The following is an 8,530-nucleotide window of genomic DNA, read 5'->3' as shown; positions in this document are numbered from 1 at the left end:
TGTCTAGCTCTGTTCTGAGCCACCTTGGGAACTTGGCTGCCTACTCTTCCTCCAGAGTCACTGTTTGGGGGGGTGTCCCTCATGTGGCTTCTCTTCCTTGTGCCCAAGTGGGCTTTTCTGTGCCTCCCTGGCATGAGCCTACCTAACTCTACAGGGTGTGTCCTGCTTGCTTTTTCTCTACTCAAAAAGAAAACCCTTTCCTGGGCCTGGACGCTGAGTTCCTGTGGAAGTGGGAGGCCAGAGTGTGGTATTGTCTTCTCTGAGGCTGTGCGGTGTCCAGAGCATCAATCTGTGCTGTGGCCTCCTGTGATTGACTGTTAATAACTGGCATGTGCCAGACACCCCTGCGATTCCTGTTAGCGCTCCACTTAGAAGAAAATTCTCAACCAGGCCTGGCGCATTTAGTGTTGCCGACATGGCCACTTGCCTCCTTCAGAGTGGAGGTCAACAAATAATTCTCAGCTTTGTTTAAAACCTTTTTAGTGGAGTCTAGAAAATGCTCTAATTATGAGCGATTATCTGCTGAAGTGTTCCCAAGCTTTTAAAAGCTTTTCTAAGCTTTTCTGTACCGTTTCACTCTAGTCACAGAGTTCAAGTTGTTGGAGGAACTTATGAAAGAGGAGGTAGTTTTTTTTCTTTCCTTTTCATTATTCCTTTTTGTTAATCACACAATTTGGACTGCTTACAAGGAAGAGCTAGCGCTCTCCCATTTGGGTCAGAAATGGAGGTTTTATTTTCCACCCATTTCCATCCTGTCCCCCACGTGACTGAAAACAGTCAGAATGACCTGGAAGTTTCTTTCTTAGCTAAGGTGTGATTGTCTTCTGAGATGCCTGAGGTTCCTCACTTGCACCTCACAAAAGGACCAACTCAGCCTGGTGTTGCTGGGGACTGGACGCTCTTTGTGGGGCTGCCGTGTGCCCTGAAGGACATTTGGCAGCACCCTAGTTTGTACTCTTGGCCCCTTGCTCTAAGAGACAAAAAGTTTCTGTGTCCCCTGAGGAACAAAATTACCTGCAATTGCCAACAGTTGGTCCAAACCCCTCGATGCTAAGGAGAAGCATCCATGTGATGGGAGAGGCCCTGAGGGTTGAGAGGGGGGTCACCTCTTGCCTTACATGGTTAGGTTTTGTCAACTCAACACGAACTGGAGTCACCCCGGGAGAGGGGACTTCAACTAGTCCCCCCAAGGAATTGCCTCTACCAGATTGTTCTGTAAGTAAGACCATGGGACATTTTCTTGATTGATAATTGATGTATGATGTGGGAGGTCCCAGACCACTGTGGATTGGGTCATCCCTGGGCTGCTGGCCTGGGTTCTATAAGAAATCAGTCTGAGCAAGCCTTGGGGAGCAAGCCAGTAAGCAGCAATCCTCCATGGTCTCTGCTTCAGTTCCTGCCTCCAGGTTCCTGTCTTGTGTTCCTGCCCTGACATCCCTTGATGGTGGGCTATAACTATAAAGTGAAATAAACCTTCCTCCTATTGCTTTTGGTCGTGGCATTTATCACAGCAATAGGAAGCAACTAACTAGGGTTCCTTATGTGTACTGAGGACCTTCAGACATCCTCCAGCTCATGGGAGGCCCTGTCCTGTCCCCCTTTGTCCTGCTGTACTGACATCACCATCTTCTTTCTTCTGTCCTTGTCACCGCAGTATGGACCCTTCGGTCACCCAGAGTCGCCTCTCCAGGATCTGTGCTTCAAGGTTCTGATCGTCCCCATCCCTGGAGACAGTCTCTGAAATCCCATCTCCCAACTTTGGCACAGTCTATGACTGGAAGACCCTGGGAGATGGTGTTACAGAGACCCGAGGACACCCTTCTTTTTCCCATGGGCTCTGAACTGTAGAAATGAAGCTGGGACCCACTGGAAGGGAGGTCCTAGCAGCTACTCACAATTGTGAGAAATCAGAGTCATCTATATTTTGCTCTTGTTTATGACAGAGCCATGGTCTCACTTCATTGATAACGGTGGTCCCAAGCAGAGAGAGTCCTGAACTGGTGGACCCTGACCTGCTCATTTGCACTAAGAGCTCTCTCATCTAGGGTCTTACACATTCAAGAAATACCTAAGCAGAGTGAAACAAGCCTTGATTGCAAGACTTTTCAGACCTTTTCCCTACCAAGAACTGTGATTATTCCTGGGCACAACTTTGAAGCTTCTTAAAGTAGTTTGAACTTGGAATCGGTTTCCTTTTCGAGCAGAATCCCCTACCACTGTTCTTGGGATGTCCTTTGGGAAAAAAAAAGTCACCAGGCAGCGGCAGTGTTCTCACCTGACTTCTTGCTGACTTGTTCTAAGGTAGATTCAAAACCAAGAAAGACACCACACCTTCCAGTATGAAAGTCAAAGACGCTTTTCAGTCGTATGGGTTCGAGTGGGACCCTGGAGGAGAGAGTGTAGTTTAAGTGAATGGATCCCAAGGCTTGGTGAAGGGTCTTGCACCCTGGCTCCGTCTACACACACAGTGGTGGTGGTGGTCATGGGGGCAGAATGGTGGAGGAGAAGCTGTCAGGGGAGCTCTGAGGGGTCAGCAACCACCCTGACCTTCCTCTTGGGAAACCCTGGAACAGAGGAGAAGGGGAAAGTGCGGAGTGAAGGAAAGCAGAAGTTTCCTTTTGTGCCCAATGGGTTTGTTTTTTTATCTGTTTGCAAATGTTCAGTGTAATGGTTTGAAACCCAGCCGTGAGCTGCCGCCGCCCACACAAAGCTGCCGTGGTGCTGAGCTCCGGCAGGCAAGCCATCTCCCCTGTGTCGGCCATTACCCCGAACCCACACCAGGGCAGCCTCCTCACCACCCCCCAGTGTCCTTCTGCCACCCCCCACCGCCTCGGCACCCCCGACTCCCACCACCCTCCACACACACCATCCTTCTTTTTTTAAATCTCCAGCTCCCGGTTTTCTCTAGAGGAGGCACAGAGAGAAAGCAGAGATGGGACGAGCAGGGAGAATGCTCCTGCCTCTTCGGAGCCACCAGCTTTCTGGAGAGCGCGGCAGCCCCCCCCTGCCTGTGGACTGACCACTGAAAGGTGAGAGAAGACTTTGTGCTTTCTTTGTGCACCTGGAGGTCTGGGATGCAAGGCCAGGTGCAGGGCTCCGATTCTTACGCCTGGGCTCTCGCCTCCGAGTGACTGCGAGGCAGGCATGATGGGTGCCTCCTTCCAACACACGCAGTTGTTTCCGACACAACCCCGCACTCAGGGGCACACAGGAGCTCGGAACCCAGGGGTTCCCTCCTCCACCTTCCAGCACAGTCTCCAAACCCTGAGGTGTGGAGCAATGTGTGAGCCTGCCTTCGCCTTGACCTGCTGGTTTCCGACTGAGGCTGCTGGCCCTACCTCCCTCGAGTGAGCAGTGACCCACACTTTGGGGGCCATATGGAATGGTCCTCCATCCAAGGGGCTTTGGGAAACCTCTTTTCCCTAGTGGCCCCGAGCCCGGTAATCAGAAGCAATCAGACCCAGCTGCCCAGCTAATCTGTATGAAAGAGGCTTCCTTCCTTGCAGAAATCAACAAAGTTTAAAATAGATGGGACTGTAATCGGAAGCGAAGCTATAGAGTTCTATGTGATGTAACAGGCAGGGGCATCCGCATGGAAAATATTAAGTACAAATGACACGGTTTCGGACCCTGGGAGCCAGGAAAAGCAATGATTTCCTTGCTTATTAAGCATGTTTGTGGGTCAGAGGGTAGCTGAGTGGGACCATCACTTCCGGAAGTGAAACCTCCCAATGCAAAGAAGAGAAGGACAACAAAGATGGAGAGGAAGAGGAGAGAGGGATGGGGAAGGAGAGAGGAGAGAGAGAGAGACAGAGACACAGAGAGACATGAGAAAAACGCACATGTAGAACAGAAGCTGGGAGAAAGGCTCTGAATTCTGTGCAGTCAGAGATGAGTCAGTTGGCAAAGCTCTATTTTTAGTGTTCAGACTCTGCTGTTACAGTTTGCCCGGCATTAATTAATGTCACAGGCATGTTCCGCACTCGGTTCTGAAGGGCCTTGGCGTGCCGTTCAGACTAGAGGTGTTGATCTTAAGCACAGACTCTCCACAAGGCCTTTCAGGCTGATCTCTGACAAAAACGTGTCCAGTATGTCCTGCCCTCTGCCCTTGGCCTCTCCGGGTGTATCCGTTCGTCTCTTGGCTCCAGCCCTTAGCTGTCTGGCCATTGGCCAAGGTAGAACTACAATTGTTATGCCTTGTTTTTCCAAAAGGAAAGGTTGTACTAGCTGAAATTAGTGCGTGTTGCGGGGAGATGTTGGGTCAGGGCTTGGCAAAAGAAAGGGAGACCCTGGGGCATTTCTGCCACTGCTAGGAAGAAGGATGCTGACTTTGATAAAATCAGTTTTATTACCACCCCCAAAGCTTGCTTCTGTTTCAAGAGGTACGTCTGTTCTTATAAAGACCCATATTTGAGCAGGAGAGGTCACTGGCATGGAGCCATGCTTCGTGAGGAGATGGAGGCAATGGGAAAGTTGAACATCAGACAGAAGGAGAATTGAAAGGCCAAGGGGTAGCCAGTGTCTGTGAGAGGTGGTGTGTTAGCATCACCACGGGCAATGAAAACACAGGAGTCATTCTCCTCAGTCCTGTCTGAGGAGATCGCCTTTATGTTCTCCTCGGTGATCCAGAACACTTTCCTACAACCCAAGAGTAAGCATGAACTCTCCATGGTTGTGTCTTATATTTTTGGAGGCCAGCACACAGGTTTCATCAGTGAATAAATGCTCTCTGGTTGGCCAATCCAAGGCTGGGCCACTGATGAGCTCTTCAGAGTGGGATGGGAGAGGTCCCCTTGCATCCGGTGGCACGTGAGAGGCCCCACAGTTGAGTGAAGAAATCTGGAGTGTGGAGACATTCTGATGATCCTGGACAGTTTTATTTCCTGGCCCTGGAGAGGAATTGCCTTCCCTCAATCTCTGAAGCCTTTGAGAATAATGGCCAGAACCGAGGGTATGCACCATCAGGCTGCTGGCTTTAGTCTTGAGTCCTGACTTCCACTCTAGCCTGGCATTCACATGCCGGCATCAAGGACCCTGAGCTGTCCCACCCCAGATTCACAAGCCTGAGTGTGTTCTCTCTCCCTAACCTCCCCCCAGGATCTCTAATCACTTTCCCACAGTCCCCCTCTGAAGCACCTTCAGCCTAGGAGAAGTTTCCAGACGGAAGCTGTAGTCCAGGAACACTGTCCATGAGGGCAGAGACAGAGTATGGGTCTCTAATGGTCATGAAAAGGTCCCTAGTCCTTTCTAGGCTGGCCGTACTTGTAATTACAGATCTGTGGTTACATCTTGCCAGTCCGAACAGGAAGGTGACTTTAGACCCCTGGCCTCTCTCTGTTGGAGGTGTGACCATAGCAATAGCATGCTATTAGCAACTCTGCTGAGAGTCTGGTGGCTTCTTCAATGCTCTAGCTGCCTTTGCTACTTAGGGTTTAACCATCCACACAGAAGCAGATCCCACAGGCTCCGATTCAGTGGAAACCTAAGTTCCCAGAAAGAAGGTCTCATCAAGGCTGGTGATGTCAGGGAAAGGGGGAGATTTGTGTTACGTCATCTTTGCAACTTGCCTAAAGAATGGGGGCCTTCCCAGCACTTTTTTATGGAAGCATGGAAGGCTTATGCTTTGAATCTGGGATTTTATCTGGTACTACACTCCATAACATAGCCTCTGGTCTTACCATACAGGTTCTCTTCTCCATAAATCTCGAAGGAAAGCAGTCACTCTTGGGTGAGGTACATGTTTACCAATAGTGTCCCTGCTCCCCAGTGTGCAAAGCCAGGGCCTGCCAAAGCCTTTAGGCGCAGAGCTGATGCCCTAGTTACCACACAGGGCTCATGTGTATTCTCTTCTCTTTCCCCTCTGTCTCGGGTCTCAGGCAGCCTAGGATGGATGGCCTGGAACTTTCTTCCAGCCTCCACCTTCCGATGCTGGGGTGACAGGTGTGTCATGCAGTGCTGCAGATCACACACTCAGGGCCCTTGTGCACACTCGATAAGCTCTCTTCCTCCTGAGCCACACATGGCCCCCTAACTCCCTTCCTAGTGGCTCTCAGGAACTAATGGAGCTGGACTTGAACTCAGGTACTGGTTTCTGCCCCACACCACATGGTGCCCAGCTTAGATAAAGACTGTAATCAAATAAAGCGAGTATCGCTCCGAACTCTCTGAAGGGGTCCAGAGAACTGAAGGCCGATGGAGGGATCTCTAGGTAACTACAGGTTGGACTCCTTCTCCAGCCCCTGGACTGAAGCAGCCTGGCCCACGTGCTCCCCCCACCAAGCTCCAACCCCCGCCATGGCTCGCCCTCTTCCTCTGTGACCTGCCACGGGCCTCACATCCTGTGAGGAGGCCCTAGAAACGAGCTCTGTTGATGAAAACACGCGTGCTCTTCACCACAGGAAGCGTGGCCTCACGTTCGCAGTGATAACTGCCAGGCTCCTCACACAGAATGGAGGGGAGCACCCTTTAGCTCCATACCTAGGTTAGGAAGCCCACATTCTTTCCCCTCCCCCCTCAGCAACTCTCAACGTGCCTCCCATGAAGCCTCCTGCCCCCCTTCCTATCCCAGAGTAGGAAGCAGGGCATTTAGGAAATGGGGACCATGCACCCTTGATCTCTGGGAGACCAGCGAGAAAACAGGATATTAGTAATAACTGGAGCCCTGGGGCCTCAGCCCCAGGTATGGTGTTTTTATAAAATCTAGGTCACCTGGCTAACTTTTGAATTTCAGTTAGGCAGTGACAATTGTCTAGATAGAGGATTGTACAGAAGCTGCTCTTTCTAAGACATTACTCACCATTCCCTTGGAATAGAAATTTAACCAAGAGTCCTGTACTTTTGGGTACATGACAACAGGTCCCCAAGGCCTAGGGGACCCGCTTCCTCACCTAGCCCAACTCTTGGCCCTTCGATACAAATGGGCTCTCTACTCGTTAGCAGTACTTTCCTCTGGAACACCTTATGTCAGGAGTTTTTATATGCAGCTGTCTCGGTGTCCATTGCCCAGAGGAGAAACTGAGGCTGGGAGGCTGGTGTGAACCACTAATCTGCAGCTCCCAGCCAGTTTCCCTGGTGGTGGGTGGGTTAAGTGGCGCCCACTTCAGAGAGGCAGTAATAACAGGTTAACTTGGGAAAGCTCTGTGCAGAGATGGAGAGGGCTGTATTAACACATGCAAATTATATGCAAATACACTTGGCCCTCCTGGCAGGTTCACCTAGGTGGGAGACCCAGGAGCACAGTCTCCAGTTGTCCATGGGGGTTTCTAGTATGGGCAAGTGTAGCAAGCTGATAGCCGCCGGAGCCCTGGGAGGCCTGAGTTCCCTGCACACGTGGGCTGGGGTAAATGCACACACGTGTTCCCGTGTTCTCTCGGCGTGGATGCGGATGTGAGGGGGCTGGTGTGGAGGTGGATGCTTGAGGCTGTGGGGCGTGGTGATATGTGCGTGACCTGCCACCTTGATCTGTGTCTTCCCAGCAAGCCACATGGCTCCTGTCTCCTGGGATGACCTCCCCCAGAGAGAAGAAAGCAGTCTTTCCTGGAATTCCTCTACTGAGATACCCTTGGAGACCAATCCTGACGCAACAACACTGCTATAGGCATCGGCAGGGACTGATGCTACACCTGGCCCTGGGGTGTGCACCTTGTGCTTAGTTCTATAGGCCCCAGGGTTTGTGCTGCCCTAACTGTATACCCAGTAGTTGGCATTTGATACTTAGATACAGTGACAGCGGGGAACGTACAGCCACTTGCCCACAATTAATGGCATGTTAAGCCAAGATTCAGCTGCAGAAGCTGCTCTGTAGTTTGGCCATGCATCTTAGCATGGAGGAGCAGAAGGGTATGGCATGCTGCATCCTGGCATGGACTTACCACAGAAAGAAGGTTCCATGGTAGTTTGTATAAGTCGTGACAAAGGTTTTTTGGGGATTTGTACTTTTAGAGTTAGTAGGTTGATCTCCAAGGTTGGTTCTCAGTGACATTATATGTTGGGAGATACTGTCCTGGACAGGAGTCTGAGCTGTGGGTGACTCCCAGAAGAGGATCGTCTCTGGATTTTCCATCTGGCAGTATGAGGGAAAGGCGTCCCCCACCCAAGGTCAGCCTTACTTTTTGTAAGTTAGAAAATGGGTCATGAAGCCTGAACCCGTAGTTGTCCTTACTGATTCCTTGCTGGCTGGTTTAGGGTAAGTTACTGCTCTGGGCTTCTTATCTCCATTTGTGGCACGGTACGTCTGCTGAGGTGTTTTTGTCCCATGTAGTGTGGAGTTCTCCCAGGCATATCATTAGCTGGTCATACCTGGTAGTGTAGAGAGACAAAGGAGTGTTTCTCGCCTTTGAAGATCTTAGAGGTCTATGAACAAAGCTGAGCCCACTGCAACACAAGGCAGGCGAACATTCACCCAAGAAACTCATAGAGATGGTGTTGGCAGTGTTCAGGATATGGAAAGATCATTTCTAGTTAGGAAGAGACTCCTTAAGGCCTTTCTTGAGGAGGCAACCCCTGGGATCCACCGCGTAGGGGAGGATAG

General features: G+C 50.9%; 1 protein-coding gene across 1 annotated transcript in view; it reads left to right on the top strand.

The window, feature by feature from the left end:
* The first annotated feature begins 2,824 nt into the window (after window positions 1-2,824).
* Window positions 2,825-8,530, top strand: part of Znf831 (zinc finger protein 831) — a 109,955-nt gene continuing 104,249 nt past the window's right edge. Inside the window, exon 1 of the mRNA XM_085696927.2 lies at window positions 2,825-3,029. The gene's annotated coding sequence lies outside the window, so the exon portion shown is untranslated. The remainder of the gene's footprint in view (window positions 3,030-8,530) is intronic.

This window comes from Myodes glareolus, chromosome 10, assembly GCF_982192425.1.
Source record: "Myodes glareolus chromosome 10, mMyoGla1.1, whole genome shotgun sequence".
NCBI classification, from domain to species: domain Eukaryota; kingdom Metazoa; phylum Chordata; class Mammalia; order Rodentia; family Cricetidae; genus Myodes; species Myodes glareolus.
Note: the sequence above shows the minus strand (reverse complement) of the source record. Positions and strands in the feature narration are given on the sequence as shown.